The sequence below is a fragment of the Spermophilus citellus genome (assembly GCF_964194105.1).
Source record: "Spermophilus citellus genome assembly, chromosome: 2".
NCBI classification, from domain to species: Eukaryota; Metazoa; Chordata; class Mammalia; order Rodentia; family Sciuridae; genus Spermophilus; species Spermophilus citellus.
In genome coordinates, this window is record NC_138183.1 from 237,732,086 (window position 1) to 237,752,269 (window position 20,184).

The 20,184-nt window shown below is 37.2% G+C and overlaps 1 protein-coding gene across 4 annotated transcripts in view; it reads left to right on the forward strand.

The window, feature by feature from the left end:
- CSTPP1 (centriolar satellite-associated tubulin polyglutamylase complex regulator 1) overlaps nucleotides 1-20,184 on the forward strand; it is a gene marked incomplete at its 3' end in the record, with an annotated part of 190,906 nt that overhangs the window by 3,104 nt on the left and 167,618 nt on the right. The gene's annotated exons all lie outside the window — the stretch shown is intronic.

A 20,184-nucleotide genomic window follows, 5' to 3' on the forward strand; every position in this document is an offset into this window, starting at 1 on the left:
TTTTTAAATATGTCTCAGAGATAAATAGGCTTAAATTTTAGAAGAGTTTTAAACTTCCAGAAAACTGAGCAGATAATAGAGTTCCTTGTTTTACCCACTCCCATTCAGTTTCTTCTATTACTAACATCTTGCATTTGTGTAGTACATTTTTTACAGTTGATAAACTGATATAATACATTATTAGTAACATAAACAAAAGTTTATGTTGGGCTTCTCTCTTTTGTGTTGTAAGTTCCTTGGGTTTTGACAGATTCATAATGTCATGTATTCACACAGAATAGTTTTGTTGCCTTAAAAATGCTCTGTGCTTCATGTGTTCATCCTCTCCCTGTCCCTATCCTTTGGCAACCACTGATCATCTTACTGTCTCTAAAGTTTTGCCTCTTCCAAAATATCGTATTTTTGGAGGACTGCAGTGTATAAACTTTTCAGATGGGCTTCTTTCTCTTAGCAACAGGCATTTAAAGCTTCTCTGTGTCTTTTTATGGCTTGACAGCTCACTTCTTTGTGTTACTGAATAATATTCCATTGTATGCATGTATCATACACATTTATTAATGAAAACCAATCCTGGATAAGATTTTTTAATTGGTAATATGGAAACTTGATTCAAAAAAATCACAACCAGTTGCTGTGGCACACACCTGTAATCCCAGTTACTCAGGAGGCTGAGGCAAGAGGACCTCAAATTCAAGGCCAACCGAGGCAACTTATTAAGACCTTGTCTCAAGATAAAAAAAATAGGACCAGGGATGAAGCCCAGTCATATAGTGCTCCTGGGTTCAATCTATCCCAATGTTTATAGTAAAAGTCTCTTCTAGCTTTTTTCCTCCAGGCTGCCATGCTCTCAGCCATCCTCAGACACCCGGACTCCTGAAGTAAATACTATTATTGGTTTCCTGTGTATATTTTTAGCTTTCTAGAGTTTATTAGGTTCATAAAGAAGCATATAGTGCCTACTTTAAAATATGTCTCAGTTATTTTGGTATCAACAGAGAGCTTCCTTGTTCTTTAAAATTTATTTTTAGCTACATAGTATTTGACTAATTTATTTAACCAATTCCTCATTAGTAGATAATGTATTGTTTTTTTATCCTTTTATCATTACTAAAAATGCCTCAATGAATAAACCTGCAGCTTTGTTTCTTCATAAGTATGTCTACAAGAATGAATTTCACAAGTGGAGTTGGTAGGTCAAGTGCAATACATTTGAAATATTTATAATTGCCAAATTGCCTTTTACAGGGGATGTGCCATTTTATACTGCCACCAACAGTGTAACATAATACTTGCTTCCTCACAATCTTGCCAGTGAAACAGACAAAACTTTGGGATTTATTTTCAGTCTGTTAAATGACATACTCAGGGGATATTTAATTTGCATTTCTTTTATGAAGTTGAATTTTTTTTACCAAGTTTAAGTTTTGGTCTTTGAAAGATTCATATACACATATGAATATATACACATAAACACATTGAGAAAGAGGGGTGAAGGGAGAGATAGCTTAAGAGACTGATCACATCTATTTTTTTAAAAAAATTTTAGTTGTTGTTAGACCTTTATTTTTTTAATTTTTATGTGGTGCTGAGAATCGAATCCAGTGCCTCGCACATGCTAGGCAAGTGTGCTACTGCTGAGTCACAGCCCCAGCCCCTGATCACATCTATTAATCAGCAAAATGGGAATAGTTAATATCACAGATACTTTTGCATCCAGTGCATAACAATATCAGTGTCTAGCTATACTTCGACTTTTGCTAAGGATTTTTTTTTTTAAAGTGACTTTTTTTTTTTTTTTTAGAGAGAGGGGAGAGAGAGAGAGAGAGAGAATTTTCAATATTTATTTTTCAGTTCTCGGCGGACACAACATCTTTGTTGGTATGTGGTGCTGAGGATCGAACCCGGGCCGCACGCATGCCAGGCGAGCGCGCTACCGCTTGAGCCACATCCCTAGCCCTTGCTAAGGATTTTTTGTGTGTAATCTCATTTACCCAATACTCAATGAACCTGTGAAATAAAGCCTAGCAGTATACTGTTCAGCTCCTTGGATGTTTGCTCTTTGAGTGACTTGGTGTATTTGATATACTGGTGCTTTGGTGAGCAGAAGTTGGTGATTTTTTCCTAGGTGGCTTAGGCAGAACACTAAATCAGTGGCAATGTTGATAATGAATCTACAAACAGAATCAGTGTCTTAGGTTGGTTCAAAGTTTCTGTGTTCTTGGAGTCCAACCACCCGCCTAATATTGGAATCCTGGACAAATCTCCTTTAGCCTTTAAAAAGGCAGTTAAGTTTCAAGTGTCTTAACTCCCTGTCCTAACTGTCAGGACATCATTGTGCCCTTAGAAGAGTTATGCCGCTGGCTGGCTCCCATGTGGTTCATCAGACCATACAATTCAGCTAAATTGCATTGTTTTTAGTTGAGAACAACCCCTGTCTGTTACAATTTGGTCTCTCTTAGAGGCATACTGTTTTGAAACATTCACCCTCAATTTAATGACCATTTAAAACCACTCCCTAAACCTGAAGAAGGAAGATCTTGAGTTCAAGGTGAGCCTGGGCTACACAGTGAGACCCCATCTCAAAAACACAAAAAACAATATTAAACTAAAAACTCCACTTTCTATAGATTAGATTCTACTTCTTGATTTAAAAATTTAAATGCTTTTGGGTTTTAAAATTTGTCTTTGTTTTGTTTTTACAAATTATAAAGTCTGTTGCATGTGTATAGGGCTTAGGGAAGAAAATACATAAAGAGCAAAGAAAATTGCAGAGACAGAAAAGCCCTTGGCATTCAGTGAAACAGAAAAGGTAAAGTTGAGTAGCCCTTGGTAAGTGCATCCAGAATCTCTGTTTAGGATTATGTATAAATTACAGGGATACCCATACAATGACTATCTAGCTATGGTCTCCCTTTCTTCCTGCTAATCAGGGATTGTACTTGGCTTTTTGACTTAGTGAGGAAAACAGTCTTTCATCATATTGGGTAAACTGATCCTTTCCCCACTGACTTTGTGGATTAGCAACCTGTAACCATGGCCTGAAATGGTTTAGGATTTGAAGATTATCATTAAAGAAGAGCTCAGTAATGTTCATTCCTGCAGTCATCAGAATGGAGGGATAGAAATTGTGTTAATGCCCAGGCCTGATGAGAGAGAGAGGAGTCTGGTAAGGACATAAGTATAGAACCTTTTGTGTAAGATCCATGAAAGAGTTCCAGCCCCATGAAGCTACTTAGTGGAAGCTTCTGCCAGAGGCTGAGGTGTGTCTATAAATCTGATTGGGTGTGGAGAACTCTCTAGAGCTGAAGGGCAGCCTGTTCTGGCCCTAGGTTTGCAAAATACACTACCTACGTGCTGACCTGAGTATAAGCAAGAGGGTGTGAGATTTATTTTTGACTCCACCTAATCTGGTGAAGTGCACACTTTCACTTACCCTCCCAGCTGGCTTCTCTGTTTCCATGGAACCTGCTCATTCTCATTCAGGTTGGGAGTGGGTTGGCATAACAGGTACCTTGAGGAGACCAGATGGTTCTTCTCCTTTGAGGTCTGTGCAGTTAGAGGAATCACAATAAACGGGTAGGGTTTTTTAAAGCTATAGTTTGTTATTTTTCTACTTTTGTGTTTTTTCTTTTTGTTTTGTTTGAGCTTTTTAAAATTGTTTCTTTTTTTAGATTATTTTCTGTTTTTTAGCTATACTTTTTGCACTCTCTGTATAAGACGGGCACTGTGTTTTATTTTGTTTAACATTTGCAACTACCATATGAAGTAAGTACTATTATTAGCACCATTTAATAATTATTAGTATCACCTTCTCATTTTAGAAACAAGGAAACTGAGGTTTGGAAAGACATTTATTTGCACGTGGTCACATAAGCAATGTTAGATTGTAAAGCAGGGATTCAAACCTAGGTTTGTCAGATTCCATAGCCTGTGCTTTTTCATTGCCACCAAAAAGATAAAAACAAACAAATAAAATCAACTATTGGCCTAAAGGATGGTGGTCTTTCTTTTTCTGTTAAGGATGGAACTATTGAATAGTTCACTAGTTTCAAATAAGTTTCCTAAATGAAGAATGGCTTATTCATCATTTTATACTGTTCTTTCACAATATAAATACTTCATACATATATGCTAAATGGAACATGAATAATCTGGCCTTAGGGTACCCAAATGTGAGTAGCTAACAGCAACAAGTAGGACTTATTAAGAACTTACACCAGGTACCATCTTCAGTGCTATATATATTTATACACATGAAGATAGTTTCATTTGTTGTTGCCATTTTCAGATGAAGACACTACAGCACTAAGATACTAAATAGCTACGTAGTAAGGGATAGAAACAGAATTCTAATCCAGAAGTCTGATTCAAGTTCATGATTAAACTCTGTGCTATAAATACTTTGAGCATCTTCAAAAAATGGGGCGTTGAACTATTATATTAACCTATACCTGGATCCTGGATTAAGTTCAGTTGACTCCAAAGGGCTTCACTTAACATTTCTGCCATGAGGGGGCAAACTAGGAATCAGGATGGATCAGGGAATATTAAAATTCCAATTCACTCTTGTCACTGGACTTTCTCTTAGGCAAACAGTAAGAAAGATAACTTCTAAACCTCTGAAATAATTGTATTGACAATAATTTGTGTACTTTAGATAGCTGTGTGACCTTGAAGAAGTTACTTAACCTCTCTGTGCCTTGGCTTTCACATCTGCAAAATGTGGATAATAGTAGAACTTAACTCATGCATATGAATATTTAGTACACAACCCAGCTGCCATGTTGTATCTACATTGTAAAAAGAAAGTACACAAAGAGTAAAATATCATCCTTTTAGGGCACCTGTGTAGGTGCTTAATAAATATTAACTCCTACTACTATTAGTATGATTTTATAAAAATATGTTATATATCTGTGGTCACCACAAAAATATGCCTGTTAGGTTTCTTACTACAAGGAGGAGAGAGAAATTGACTCCAACCCCAGCTCTAACCCTTGTTCACACAGAGGTCATTGACAGGCTATTTCCAGTCAATGATTAGGCAGGACAGAACCCCTTCTAGAAGATGTGTGGCTCCTCCAGTGGCCAACTTTGACTTCATTGAAGACTCCTTTCCATTGCACTGCCAAGACCCTCTGCCCTTCTTTCTTCTTTACCTAGGGTCAGACCTGCATGTGTCTTTTAGCTTTTCCAGGCTTCCTTGGCTCTTTTCTCATTTTCTGTCAAGGGCCTTTCCCCCAGTTCGTCTTTTGCGTGTGTGATCCTGTTTTGATGTCTGCTCTCAGAGTACCTGGACTAAGGCACATCTAGCAGTAACTGGTATAGTCCCTGCCAGCCATGATAGTTTCTTTAAGTCTTGGCAAAAGTTCTGACATGGAACTCTTTCCAGATGGAGGACTCTTTTAAGTGTTGCTACTCTTATTTTTTTTCTTTGTTGATATGATGACACATGAAATTTACTAGTCTGACTGCTAGACACAACTTTAATTTTTTGCTTTTGGATGGATCCCTATAAACTTATTTTTGTTTTAATATCATTAGTGAACTTTCCAAACCCAATTGTGTCCTAGGAAACATTGCTAATTACTGCTAATAAGCAGTAAATGAGCAGAAATCTTCTTAGGACCTAAAAGTGTTAGTGTTGTTGCAGAAGGAAATGAGATAAAATATAGATTTAAAAAATATTTATTTTTTAGTTGTAGTTGGACACAATATCTTTATTTTATTTATGTGGAGCTGAGGATCGAACCCAGGGCCTTGCACATGCCAGGCGAGCTATCTACCACTGAGCCATAACCCAGCCCCTAAAATATAAATATAAATATAACTTCCAAAATCTTTGGAAACTGGATTTATGATATGTGAAACTAATCACTTTAAAATAGTTATGAACTTGTTTACAGAACCATCTCTTTCTTCTTCCCTCCTCCTTATTTTCCTTTCCTTTCATTCCCTCTATATAAAGCAAGGCCTGAATGTAAGGTGCCTTTTACCATGAGAAACATGCCATATGTGGGAGACAAGACATATTCTTAAATGGCCATACACAGAGATGCCAGTATGGAGTGTGGGGGCTGTATGGCTCTGGAGCCAGCAGTTCTCTTGGCTCTTTCCCAGTTTGGTCAGCAACTTCTCTATCATGGTAGGGGCAGCAGTTCCCCTGGTGGCCCAGTGCTAGAGTGTGCCCTTTGGGAGTTGTTCTGAAAGTTCAGCTTAGACTTCTCTTTATTTCACCTTTCCAAGGACTCTGTAGGCTCTTCAAACTTTTTGTTGGGGTGCGGGGAGAACAAATGGTCCTGACTCTTGGCTACTCCCATTTCTCCAAAATAAATTGCAGGGTGATTTCTGTGTTATTCCAAAAGTAGCTCTTTCAATTTTCGACCTTGCTTATCATTTATACATGCAAGTAATCTTAAAATCTTTCCTTCAAATATTGTCTGAACATTGGGATCATTGTTTTTTGCACAAATACAATATTTGCTTAGTGAATGACTCTAGGAGGCTGAATAAGTAATTGAAGTTTAAAGAAAGTAATAATGGCAGAGCAGAAGAGACATGCTGTGTTAGCCCCTCCAGTTCATCATCCTGTCTATAGCTGCAGCCACGTACCACAGTTACCTTGTTTTCTACTTGGCTACTTGGTTATTGTCTATTTCTTCTTAGTATGTCAGCCATGAGGGCAGGCTTTTTCTCCCAGTATCTCTAAAATCTAGCACAGTGTTGGTCCAAGTGAAGTGCTCAATTGTTGAATGAATGGTCTGTTTTAAATAGCAGAATAAATTTTAAAATAAATGGAGGGAAAGAATTCAGTTTAACAAATAGTTCTTGAATTCCTACCATGTGAGAGACACTATGTTTTTTCTCCACTTTCATGGTTGAAAAAAATGGACGACTGATTCAAATCTGCCCTGGATCCTTTTGGATTTAAACTCTGTGCCTAAGGTTAATTTCTTGGTGATACCATAGTTTTTACCTTTTCGTAGAACAAGAGTAAGATTTAATCCATTTTTCAAAAACTGGTATTTTAAGAAGGAAGGAAATTTTATGCAATTTTGGGGTGTCTCTGTGAGATCCTGTCCTTTGGGCAGAGTGGTATGCTTTGATTAAGAGTGGAATTACCCTTGTAAACTAATCCCCAGGACCTCTTCTGTGCTGGTATCACCCTTGTACCACTTCCCTAGCAGCCTTAGGAAATAGCTCATTCTATGATTGGAATTTCAAGTCAAAACACATTTATCTGAGCAGAATTTTAATGATTTATCAAAGAGAGGAGGGATTTTCCCAAACACATCTGAACTTACCAAATTACTGATCCCATTAGCTATGTTTTTTCTTAAGCACCTTTCTTTAAACAAAGCAATTACTGCTGAAATCATCAAATGTATTTTTCATAAAAGCTTTTGACTAACTTTTGTTTGATTAGCAGGAACCAAGTAAAAGTAAATATTGTTTGAAAAGGCACTTTCAGAGCCCTTTCTTTTTCTTCATTGAATTAGCTTTTAAAAGCACTGTTCTTTGGAGAGAGTAAGAGCCTTTTTTCCAGCTGTCCTATTGTGTAGCTCAAGGTCTTGCTAATACTATTATCTGGCCCTGAGATTACAGGTAATTGTGATAAAACACAAGATTCAGTTTCTGTAATCTCAGACAGAAATCTGCTTGTGCCCCAGGACTTCATATCAGGTATTTGCTAAATTCATACTTCTCTCACCTGGGATAACCCCCTTGGCCTCCAGTAAACAGGTATCTGGCAGGGATAGGTCGCATTAGGGCCCATTGCCTTAAAAAAAAAAATCATGTGGCAGAACTCCTCCTGTGGCCAACTTACATATGACCTGCTCTAAATGGGAAAATTATATATTTTAAAATAGGCATGCTTGAAACAATAACACTTTGAATGTGAAATGTACCAAAGGCCACATGTCTTTGGCTTTACTTGTCAAATGAAGAGGCTGCCAGAACCACTCGGCTCCATGGTTCTCATGCCCCAAAGTGCTGCAAATTGACACATAAGGAGGCAACACACAAAGAAATTCAGCCCATGAGAAAGTGAGTGTGGGCACTTGGGCCGGCCTCCTTTCTCTCCATGTGGAGCTCTTTCCAGCTTGCTTCTTGTGTCCCATCTTAGTTTTTCAAAAAGGAGAGATTAAACGTGTCTGGTATTTCAGCATGTTAACTGCATGGGCCACATGAGGCTAGCACTCAGGCCACTGTTCAGCCTGTCATATGGAAGGAATTGCCTTTCAAGGGAGATTATAATTGTGTACGTAGCCACACAAATGCACATTCTGCCTGAAGGAAAATGCACAGAAGAGGAGGCCTTATGCTGCCACTCAGGTCCCTTTGTGGAAGCTACACAAGAAGCATAGTCACCTCCTTTGGGCTTAATGAGTCATCTTTTTGTGTGTTAGCTACTTAAAAAACACAAAAAAATAAAAAGGAAAGAAGAAATGCCCTCTCCCTAAGTGAGTTGCTTGTTTGGGCCCTGCAGCGTGGTCTCAGAGTTTTGTATATTCCTGATGACATCATTTACGATGCTAATGCACAGACAGTAAACAAAAAATAACCTAGCTTTTGGGCATTTAGACAAAACTGAAAGAGTCCAATTTAGAGAAGTGATAACACTATGCTTTATCAACACAGGAGCTTAAACAACCTGAGAGACCCCAGTCCTTTTTGGAATGTGATGCGCTGAAAGATGGCTGTGGAGCAAACTGGAAGCTCAGTACTCTTGAGTTATGTGCTGTTCAGGCTTGCGTCTGCCGTCTAGTGTTAGTCCCAGCAGTGTGTTCTAGTAATGGACAAAGTTGAGGGTTACCATGTGAGTAAGTTATTATGCTCCTTGTGCCATAGCATTTTGCCTAGAAAAATGGAAAGGGAAATATTGCCACCTACCTCAGAGGAATGTGAGATGACTGAGAAGATAAGCGTGCAGTTCTTTACAGGAAAGGTGTTTTGTAGATAAAAAATAGTATCATTATTCTCCTTGATCAAATTTCCCCAACAAGTGGAGTTGATAAAAGCTACCTCACAGAGGGTTGAGAAGATGAATTAATATATGTCAAGTATCTTGAAAGTAAACTATTTAATGAGACCTATAATTGATTATCTTTCTTGATAGTCTATAAACAATCAAACCTGCCATTTAGACAAATGATTACCCTATAAAATCTCACATGTGCGGTCTTTTGGCTTGTCTTCAAGGGCTGTCATGGTAGAGGATGGGGAATACATAGGTGAAGAAAATAGATTAAATCTTCAGGGAGAATTGCCATGGCTTTTTTTTCTCTTCAAGGTTATGCCTATAAATAGCTTCTGGAGTCTTGCTAATCTTTGTTGCCATGTCTGGAGTAGGGACTATTTCAACCTTTGCTCTTTCAGTAAATATTTATTTTTGATATCATATTTCTAAAGCAGAAACAAACTTACAAGGAAAAGAAGTAGTTGATTTGTCTCACCTTGTGAACTTTTTCTTATCTTTCCTAGTATGGTAAGAGAAAATAACTATTATTGACATCAGGCTCCCCAACTGGAAAGTTTTCAAAGGAATCCAAGTAGTAAAAACAACTCTGGGTATTATTGTCAGAGAAGAAGGGATACCAGTAAACTACACACACACACACACACACACACACACACACACAAATACACAAACACACACACATTTACTGAAAGAGCAAAGTTGGAAGGAGTCCGTGTGTGTGTGTGTGTGTGTGTGTGTGTGTACATGTACTACTAGGGATTGAACCCAGGGTTGCTCTACCACTGAACTACTCCCCAACCCCTTTTTAATTTTTTACTTTGAGACAGGTCCTTGCTAAATTACTGAGGCTGGCCTCAAACTTGCCATCCTCCTTCCTCAGCCTCCTTAGTTTCTGGGATTACAGGCATGCACCACTGCACCCAGCACAGTTTGAATTTTTTAAAATAAGTTTACTCCATGTATGTATACCTTTGTTTTATTTATTCATTTTTATGTGGTGCTGAGGATCAAACCCAGTGCCTCACATGTACTAGGCAAGTGTTCTCCCACTGAGCCACAACCTCAGCCCCACAATTTGTATTTTTAAATGACAGAATTATCACTGACATCTCTTTGTCCATTTTTGTTGATATTTTCACAAGATTTTAGGTAGAAAAACTTGAGAAGACTCCTTAGGTAATTTTACAAGTTCAGAATTTCGTGTTTTGTTTTTAAGGTTAATACCATTTAGGTAACTTCATTTCTTAAAAAAGGGAAAGGCTATTTCATTTAGATTCTAAATCCTCAGGCAGGGACCTGTCTCTTAATTAGGCATGGGTTATCCCCAGCACCCAAAAAACAGTCAACCCCCCAAAAAACACATATGCACACAGATAATATCTCAATTTCTAAGTAGCACAGCTGCTCCAACACTGTCTTAAGTGGAATATGGGTTCAACTAGATGTTCTTAGTGTGCCAGCTTGAGTCATTCTCTTATCCAAGAGGATAGAAGCAGACAGCAGTCTCATTCAGTCCTCACAACAGATTTGTGAGGAGGCACCAGACTGATCCTACTTTTCCTTGAGGAAAGCAAGATTTAGATTATGTAATTTGCCCATGGCTGCTAAGCTAATATGTGTGGAGCTGCAGTTTGAATTAAGTTATCTATAGCCAGCGTTTTTAGCTGCTGTGCTTTCTTTCAGTTCCTGTTATTTCTTTTTTTTAATATTTTAAAAAATTTTTAGTTGTAATTGGACAGAATACCTTTATTTTATTTATTTTTATGTGGTGCTGAGGATCAAACAAAGTGCCTCGCACGTGTGAGGTGAGCGCTCTACCACTGAGCTACAACCCCAGCCCCAGGTCCTGTTTTTCTAAGGATCCTTTTAAATTTAACAACAATTTCCACAGAATATATTATAGGTTCCTTAGATTCTTTGGATATATATATATATATATATATATATATATATATATATATATTTATTATATATAACTAATTATATAAATACATAATTAAACATTTTCTCCATCATGCAGTGTTGGTATTTTAGACACAGTTTATTATACTGTGCATAGATATGTTGTGACATTTACCCATGAGAGAACATGTTATTTTTATTATGCATAGGAGGAAAGAGGACTCAAAAAACTTAAGTAATTTTTTCTACTTGTATGCAGATAGCAATTGGTGGAGGTAAGATTTGATTCTAATTTTTATGATTCCAAATGTAATGGTTTAAGGGCCAATCAATTTTAGTTAAATTCCACCTCATAGTTTTTGTTTTAGTGCTGGGGATTGAACCTAGGGCCTGGCACACTCTAGGTAAGTGCTCTCCTCCCCCTCCTCCCCCTCCTCCCCCTCCCCCTCTCCCCTCCCCCTCCCCCCTCCTCCTCCTCCTCCCTCAAAAAGCGGTATTTATTCAAAGAAAAAGAACATAAAATAACAAGATGTCCATCCACTGGCTCCCTTCCCTCCCCCTTCCAGCTGCTCCTTATCCCCCAGGATTGAGCCCTGGCTGGAGGTAGGTAGCAGGACAGCCCCTCTCAGATGAGGTCAGCAACATTGAGGGGCATGTTGTAGAAGGTCTCAGTATCTCCCAGAGTCATCTTGTTTTCCTCTTTTACCATGTAAATAGCCACACCCTTTCGGCTAAAACAGCCACCTCCACGAATTCTGTGGATGTAGTTTTCCTTGCTGGTGGGAAAGTCATAGTTGATGACTAAAGAAACTTGCTGCACATCAATGCCTCTGGCCTATGTCAAGGAAGATGGAAAAAAAAAAAAAGAAAGAAAGATGGCAAATTTAGCCTGTGAATTGAGAATACTGTGAATCGATACATCCAGAGGGACGTAAATATGCATATAGGCAGTCAAAGGAAGGCAAAAGAAATCAAGTATCCTCTGTTTCCCAAAGACCTTAGGCATGACAAGTTTTCTTCCGGTTGCTACTTTCCTGAGAGAGGCACTCGTTGGCCCCATGGAGAGAGAATCACCTTGGATTAAGTGTTCTACTTCTGAACTCAACCCCAATCCTTTTTATATTTTATTTTGAGACAGGGTATTGCTAAATTGCCCAGATTGACATCAAACTCGTGATCCTCCTGCCTCAGTCTCCCAAGTAGCTGGGATTACAAGCGTGTGCCACAGTGTCTGATGACTTTGTAGTTATTAATGATAAGACCCCCCTCCATACTCATAATGCCTCTCCCTCCAGACTTACATTTTGTACTAGGTTTGTGAGCCACTGAGGTCTCCTAAACTTTGGCACCTCACATAGTTTTGTGCGGTTTATCTCTTAGGGGATTAGTTAGGGTGAGGGTCAAGCTGCTATTATAAAAAAGATCCATCTTTACTTCACCCTGGTCCATCCACCCTGGTACAGTAGCTTACAAAGAAAGAACTTTATTGTTCTTTTACTTAACCTAAATCCAGGTTGTGCAATCCAAGCCAAGATCTATCATAGGCAGTCACAGGATTTCAGGCTAGTTGGGCAAGCCATTTAAAATATATGGTTTCTGCATCATGTACAACCACAAGAATAGGATCCGAGTTAGATAAGTTATACTCCATGTGTGTATAATCTGCCAAAATGCATTCTATTGTCATGTATATCTTAAAAAACAAATAAAATAAAAATAATAATAATAAAATAAAATATATGGTTTCCAAGGATGGCTCAATTATAACCACTTGGAAAAAAATGAAAAGAGTTTTTTTTTTTGTTTTGTTTTGTTTTCCCATGAAAAGAGGAATGTGTGAGTCCAAGGCAAGGACCTTTAAGCAAGTGAAACAAAAGTTGTAAATATCACTTGTGCTCACATTTTATAGGTGAGAAGTCAGTATAAGGCCCCTGCTAACTGCAGAGGAGTCTGGGAATTGAAGTCCAATTAGACAATTGTGTGCAAGAAGAATGGGAGCACAGATTTTGGGGGGTACAATCTACCATACCTGGTATATACAGTGGAGATGTCTCTCCTACTCAAGAAATGTTATTGGTAGCTGCTTGTCCTTATTCTAAAGCAAAGCACAGATGTATTAGTGGGTATTTGGCTTTTTCTCTTCTACTTCTAACTCTTGAAGTGGAAAGATATTTTATCCCATGTCCCTATTCTCCATATTTCTACCTCCTACCACCACTGAGCTTGGTTGCTTCTGTTTTATTTTTTCCATTCTTTTCAGGGTATAGACTTATCATAAAAACCTAAGTCTTGTCACCAAATAATTTTACAGGAAATAAATATATTTTCTTCCTAGACTGAGATTGACTGGTAAGAGATAGAGGAGAATCAGGAAAGAACAGTGCCACAGAAACCAGGGAAGGGGAGTTTCAAGATGGAGGGAATGTTCAGTGGGATCTGCCCTCAGAGAGATTGAAGAAGGTAAGAGCTATAGGAGGTTGCAGGTAAAGTGCTCAGGAGAGACTTCTGTCATAATATGCAGGATGCCTGATTTGCCTGGAAGCTAGGCTGGATTCATTCCAAGAAGTTTGGCTAATTTTGAGGAGAGGAGATAGCAAGAGAAGGGAGGGAGAGTTTTATTTTTTTTAGTTTTTAGATGGGAGAGACTTGAATATGTTGGAGGAAAGGAGATCGTATATGTGTAGGGAGACTGGGAAGATCCAAGAGAAGAGAAGAATGAGTAACAACTGTGGACACATTTTCAGAAGAAGTGGAAGAATTCTGTGGTCAAAGGTAAAGGTGTACTGAGTGGGGTGGCCTACTCTTTTAATTCTAGCAGCTCTGGAGGCTGAGCCAGGAGGATCACAAGTTTTAAGCCAGCCCCAGCAATTTAGTGAGGCCCTAAGCAATTTTGCGACACCTTAACTCAAAAATAAAAAAAGGGGTGGGGGGCTGGGGACGTGTGTGGTTTGTTTAAGCACCCCTGGTTCAATCCCTGATACCAAAAACAAACAAACAAATAAACAAACAAAAATTGTAGCTGTGCAAGCCTGTTTTGGAAGTGAGAATCAGATCCTACAAAGAGATCTTTGAACTATCTGAGCTCTAACAAAAATATATCAGCCTTAAAGTATGTTCAGTTATGTATCTATTTAACACAATATCACTTTCATTGTTATATTTACTATTGACAAAGGCTTTACTGTTTTTGAAACATTTTTTTCTCAGTAGGAGGAATTCCCAAGTGAGAAATCAGATTCTGAGATGGTCATAGAATGGCTTTATAAGAACAATAGTGGTAGACTATAGTAAAGATGGTGGAAGACATATTTAAACTTAGAAATGTATCTAGGAGTTGATTATCTTTCTCTAATGACCTCTTCTTTGTCTTTGAAGTTAGAATGAAGATTATCTCCTTTGAGTTAGGGAAGCAGAAGTAAAAGGACAACAAAGAAAGTTTTTATTAGTTACTGGGGAAAGAAGAAAGAAGGCTTGACCAAGAACAAGTATAAGATTTCTGAGAACATTAAAGTACATGAAGTAAGGCTGAAAAAAAGAAATAACTAAGAACATTAGTAGGAACAAAGCTGACTATGTAAATTGGTAGAAGAAAAAGTACAAAAATATTGTAAAGTAATAATGAGATGACACAATTAACAAACTTTTAGGAAAATAAAATGTCACAAATAATAGGTAAGGGGAGGAAAGATCCAAATAGCACAAAATTCCATTTCTGCTATAGAAGAAAGTCCAGAGAATTGTTGTTGTTTTTTTAAATTTGATGTTTGTTTTTCCTAGCTACCAAATTTTAAGTCAAATAGATCTACAACATTAATAACAAAAATAGCTTGCCCCACAGCCTTCTCATCAATAAGTTCCACTCCTTAGATGAGACCATTTTAAGGTTTTTACTGTTTAAAAATATTTTTTGCTGCATTTTTTTTATTGCATTTATTTATTTATTTATTTTTATTGTTGGTCGTTCAAAACATTACATAGTTAAAAATATGGAACGCTTCACGAATTTGCGTGTCATCCTTGCGCAGAGGCCATGCTAATCTTCTCTGTATCGTTCCAATTTTAGTATATGTGCTGCCGAAGCGAGCACTTTTGCTGCATATTTTAAAATAACATGCTTAAACTGCTTTTCTTGATTTTTCAGTTTTAGATATTATCTAATGACTTTATGGAAGAGGAAGATTTAGTCCTTTTATATCTTTCAACTTCCCTTCCTCCTAGTTTTCCAATAAAATTATAATTTTTGGTTAAACCAATCAATATTCAGTGTTTATTGTATTTATATATATATAACGTAATATACTATGTATATTATATATATAATGTAATATACTATGATAATATTCCTCCTTTTTACATAGTTTTCTTCTTCCTGGAATTAATGATTGCCTGTCTTTTGTGCAGTTTTTCTCTGAACTTGTCTTTCATTCATCTCTAAACTTTCCAGCCAACAGTCAAGTCTTTCTCTCAGTTCCTGTGAACATATCAGGTATCCAGTATCATTAGCTTCAATTTCTTTTCTTTCAGATACAGAATATATATATATATATTAAAATATTTTAATACACACTTAAATGGTAGTTTAGGTATAAATATATATATATATTTACTTCTTTACCTGCTTGGTCCCCTTGCTCTAATCTGGTGTGGTTATTCTCTGAATTCTTTATCCTACTTATTACTTGTCTTTCTCAAGGTACATTCCATATTTCCTAAAGCCGGTGTTTACCTCCGTGTATATATCTTTTTGTAAAATAGCATCCTCCAGTAGCTCTCTGAGAAAGGGTGCATGCAAAGTAAAATTTTGAGGAATATTGTGTCTCTGAAAATATTTTTATACACACTTGAATGGTAGTTTAGGTAGTTATAAAATTCTATGTTGGAGAGAATTTTCTTGCAATTTTTAAGGCATTTCTCCACTGTCTTAACTTTCCACATTGCTCTTGAGAGATTGAATGCCTTTCCGACTTGTGATATTTTATGTAGATATAATTTGGTGTGGATTTTCTTTCAGTTCACTGTCTGAGACCCTTTTAATGTGGAAATTCTTATTTTTCGGGCCTGAAAAGTTTTTGTGAATCTTGTTTGGTATTGTCCTTTCTCTGCTTTCTCAGTTGATTGCTCTCACCTGTAGAAATACAATGAATTTTGTATAGTGAGCTTGTATCCTACAACTTTGCTGGTAGTTTTTTTTTAGGTTCATTTTTTATTATTTGTTCTAATTAGTTATACATGGGAGTAGAAAGCATTTTGACCATTATACGTAGATGGAGTAGAATACATTTTGACACATCATACATAGATGGAGTACCTGATGTAGATTTACACCAGTGCTGTAATCACCTATGCACATAGGGTAATAATGTTCGATTCATTTTACTCTCCTTCCTACTCCCATACCTGCTCTGCTCCTTTCATTCCCCTCTACCTAATCCAAAGTCATTCTGGTAGTTTCTTTGTGGATTCCTTAGGGAAAATATAAGTTTATTGGCTGATTCAGCAGTTTTCTGTCAGTCCCATTGCCTTTCTTTTTCTTATTTCTATCAGAGTGATCTTTTTAAAACCTAAATTATATTTGGTTTAAATTTTTCAATAGCACTTCAAATTATCATGGCATGGCATATGAAACTTGCCATATGGCAGAGTTATTTTCTTTGCTTCATCTAGCAGTGTTCTGTCTTCAATGTGTTTTTTTCCAGTTGTGCTGAACAGCCTGTAATTTCAGAACTTACAGTACTTTCTCTTATCTCTGGGCCTTGGTATAGACTATTTTGTTTACCTATAACTGTGATCGTAAGTTTGAGGCTAGCCTTAGCAATTTAGTGAGATTCTATGTTAAAAATAAAAAGTGTTGGGAATTATCTCAGTGGTAGAGTGCCCCTGGGTTCAATCCTCAGTCCTGGGGGGGAAAATAAAAAACTGTTATTATGGAAAGATGTTCAAGAAGTATTAAATAAAAAAAAGTTCTATGTACTATGTCATTATTAAAAAAAACACAAGTTAATGAACATTGGCGATGTATGTGTGATCACATCTAGAATTAGCTTTAGAAGATAAAAACCATTTAAATTGAATAGCCTGGGGAATTGGATTTAGAGGTAACTTACTGTCTTTTTTTTTTTTTTTTACTTCATGTCTTTTTGTATTGTCCTATATATTCATATATTGCTTTTACAAATTAAATGTTTTAAAGTCTATGTGGGGGAAGGTAAACCTAATTAAATGTTCAGACTTACTTATAATTAAAGCATTGCAAATTATGATATTTTGAGTTGGTTAAAGCAAATAGCTTTATATGGGGATAGCTCCAAATATTTCTTGGAGGTGATGTAATTGGTGTAGACTTTCTAGAAGGTAACCAGAACCATAAAAGTGAGCATATCTTTTTATCTAGAGCCCTATTTATGGGAATATAAGTAAGAAATTAACTGAAAAGAGAAAAGAAATGGTTTGTGCAAAGATATTTATAGCTACATCATTGTAAGTAATGGGCCAGGGATGTCACTCAGTGGTAACTCTTGCCTAGTGTTCATGAGGTTCTGTATTTGATTCCCAGAGCTGCAAACCCAAACAAAACCCCAAACAAAAAACCCAAAATTAATCCAGAAAAAAATCTATATTTAAGTGATGTTTTAAAATGCAATAATACGGGCTGGGGATGTGGCTCAAGCGGTAGCGCGCTCGCCTGGCATGCGTGCGGCCCGGGTTCGATCCTCAGCACCACATACCAACAAAGATGTTGTGTCCGCCGAAAACTAAAAAAAAAATAAATATTAAAAATTCTCTCTCTCTCTCACTCTCTCTTTAAAAAAAAATGCAATAATAGTAATGATCTTCTAATTGTAAAAAAGTATTAAATTAAATTGCTACCCAGCTTCATGTTTGTGTAATCTCAAGAAAGTGGAATTAAAAGAAAGTTTCTTTGGTCTTCCCTTCCCACCTTGGCACCATTCAGATTCTTCTCTATTTCTATTTCTAGCATTATTTGCCTCCTAGGTTGATTATAAATTCAGTGAGATAATGAATGTGAACATATTTAGCAAGCTTTCAGGAGAAATACAAGTGTTACTGTTCAAGTTATGAGAATCAGTCCCCTGTTCAGGATGCAACAAATGTTGAAGATGGTAGTGTACTTCTTCAGGACGGTATCTGGAAGTGCTCTGGCCCATCCTGGCACATTCCCCTGGAATCATGAGTGTTCCATGAGCCGTCAGAGCCAACACTTGCCAGCGATGTTAGTTTTATCCCCCCACCCCACCCACCCTTTTTTTTTCTTGGTATGGGATTGAACTATGGAGCAATCAACAACTGAGCCACATCCTCAGCCCTATTTTGTATTTTAAAGACAGGGTCTCATTGAGTTGCTTAGCGCCTCGCCTTTGCAGAGTCTGAACTTTTGATCCTCCTGCATCAGCCTCCTGAGCCAATGGTATTACAGGCATACACCACCATGCCCGGTTTGATCCCTTCTTTTATACTATCTGGAAACTATATAGATGCTTTATTTTAATTTTAAGCTTGCCTGCATTTAAGAGAGAAATCTCAAACAATATGGTTTAGCCAAGAGAGAACATTATTTCTCTTTTGTGGAAAAAATGGCTGCAGACAGACAGGCCACAGCTGGTGTGGTGAACTCTAAGGTGCTGTCTGGGCCTCCAGCTTCACTTTTCCTGTGCCAACATCCTAACCAGGAATTCTGCTCTTTTCCTCTTGATTCATGAGAACTGAAGGAGTCCCTTCTGTCCCTTAAGGTAAATAACCTCTCAGCAGAATCAGTTCCATTTAAGTGCCTTCTAGAAAATCCACAAAATATTTTGCCTACATTTTATAACTTGGTCACATGAGTAAAGCCTAGCTGCAAGGGGAGCTAAGAAAGATGATCTTTATGCCCATAGGATAAAGGAGAGAGTACTTGATACAGAAAGCATCCACATATTATATTATGCTGTGGCGCAGGCTGCTCTTTGTCAACTCTAGTAGTCTCTTTTTTTTTTTTTGTAGTGTTATTGTGATAATTTATTTTTTTTTATTTATTGGATGTTCACAACATTACAAAGCTCTTGACAAATCATATTTCATACATTAGAATCAAGTGGGTTATGAACTCCCATTTTTACCCCAAATACAGATTGCAGAATCACATCGGTTACACATCACATTTTTACATACTGCCATATTAGTGACTGTTGTATTCTGCTACCTTTCCTATCCTCTACTATCCCCCCTCCCCTCCCCTCCCATCTTCTCTCTCTACCCCATCTACTGTAATTCATTTCCCTCCATGTTTGTTATCCCATTCCCCTCATAACCTCTTATATATAATTTTGTATAACAATGAGGGTCTCCCTCCATTTCCATGTGATTTCCTTTTTTTTCTCCCTTTCCCTCCCGCCTCATGTCTCTGTTTAATGTAAAACTTTTCTTCCTGCTCTTCCTCCCTGTTCTGTTCTTAGTTGCTCTCATTATATCAAAGAAGACATTTGGTATTTATTTTTTAGGGATTGGCTAGCTTCACTAAGCATAATCTGCTCTAGTGCCATCCATTTCCCTGCAAATTCCGTGATTTTGTCATTTTTTAGTGCTGCGTAAAATCAGAGCAGAAATCAATGAAATTGAAACAAAAGAAACTATTGAAAAAATTAACAAAACAAAAAGTTGGTTCTTTGAAAAAATAAATAAGATCGACAGACCCCTAGCCATACTAACGAAGAGAAGAAGAGAGAGAACTCAAATTACTAACATACGGGATGAAAAAGGCAATATTACAACAGACGCTTCAGAAATACAGAAAACAATTAGAAATTATTTTGAAAACCTATATTCCAATAAAATAGAAGATAGTGAAGACATCGATAAATTCCTTAAGTCATATGATTTGCCCAGACTGAGTCAGGAGGAAACTCACAACTTAAACAGACCAATATCAATAGATGAAATAGAAGAAGCAATCAAAAGACTTCCAACCAAGAAAAGCCCAGGACCGGATGGGTATACAGCGGAGTTCTACAAAACCTTTAAAGAAGAATTAATACTTTTCAATACTTTTCAAATTATTTCAGGAAATAGAAAAAGAGGGAGCTCTTCCAAATTCATTCTATGAGGCCAACATCACCCTGATTCTGAAACCAGACAAAGACACCTCAAAGAAAGAAAACTACAGACCAATATCTCTAATGAACCTAGATGCAAAAATCCTCAATAAAATTCTGGCGAATCGGATACAAATGCACATCAAAAAAATTGTGCACCATGATCAAGTAGGATTCATCCCTGGGATACAAGGATGGTTCAATATACGGAAA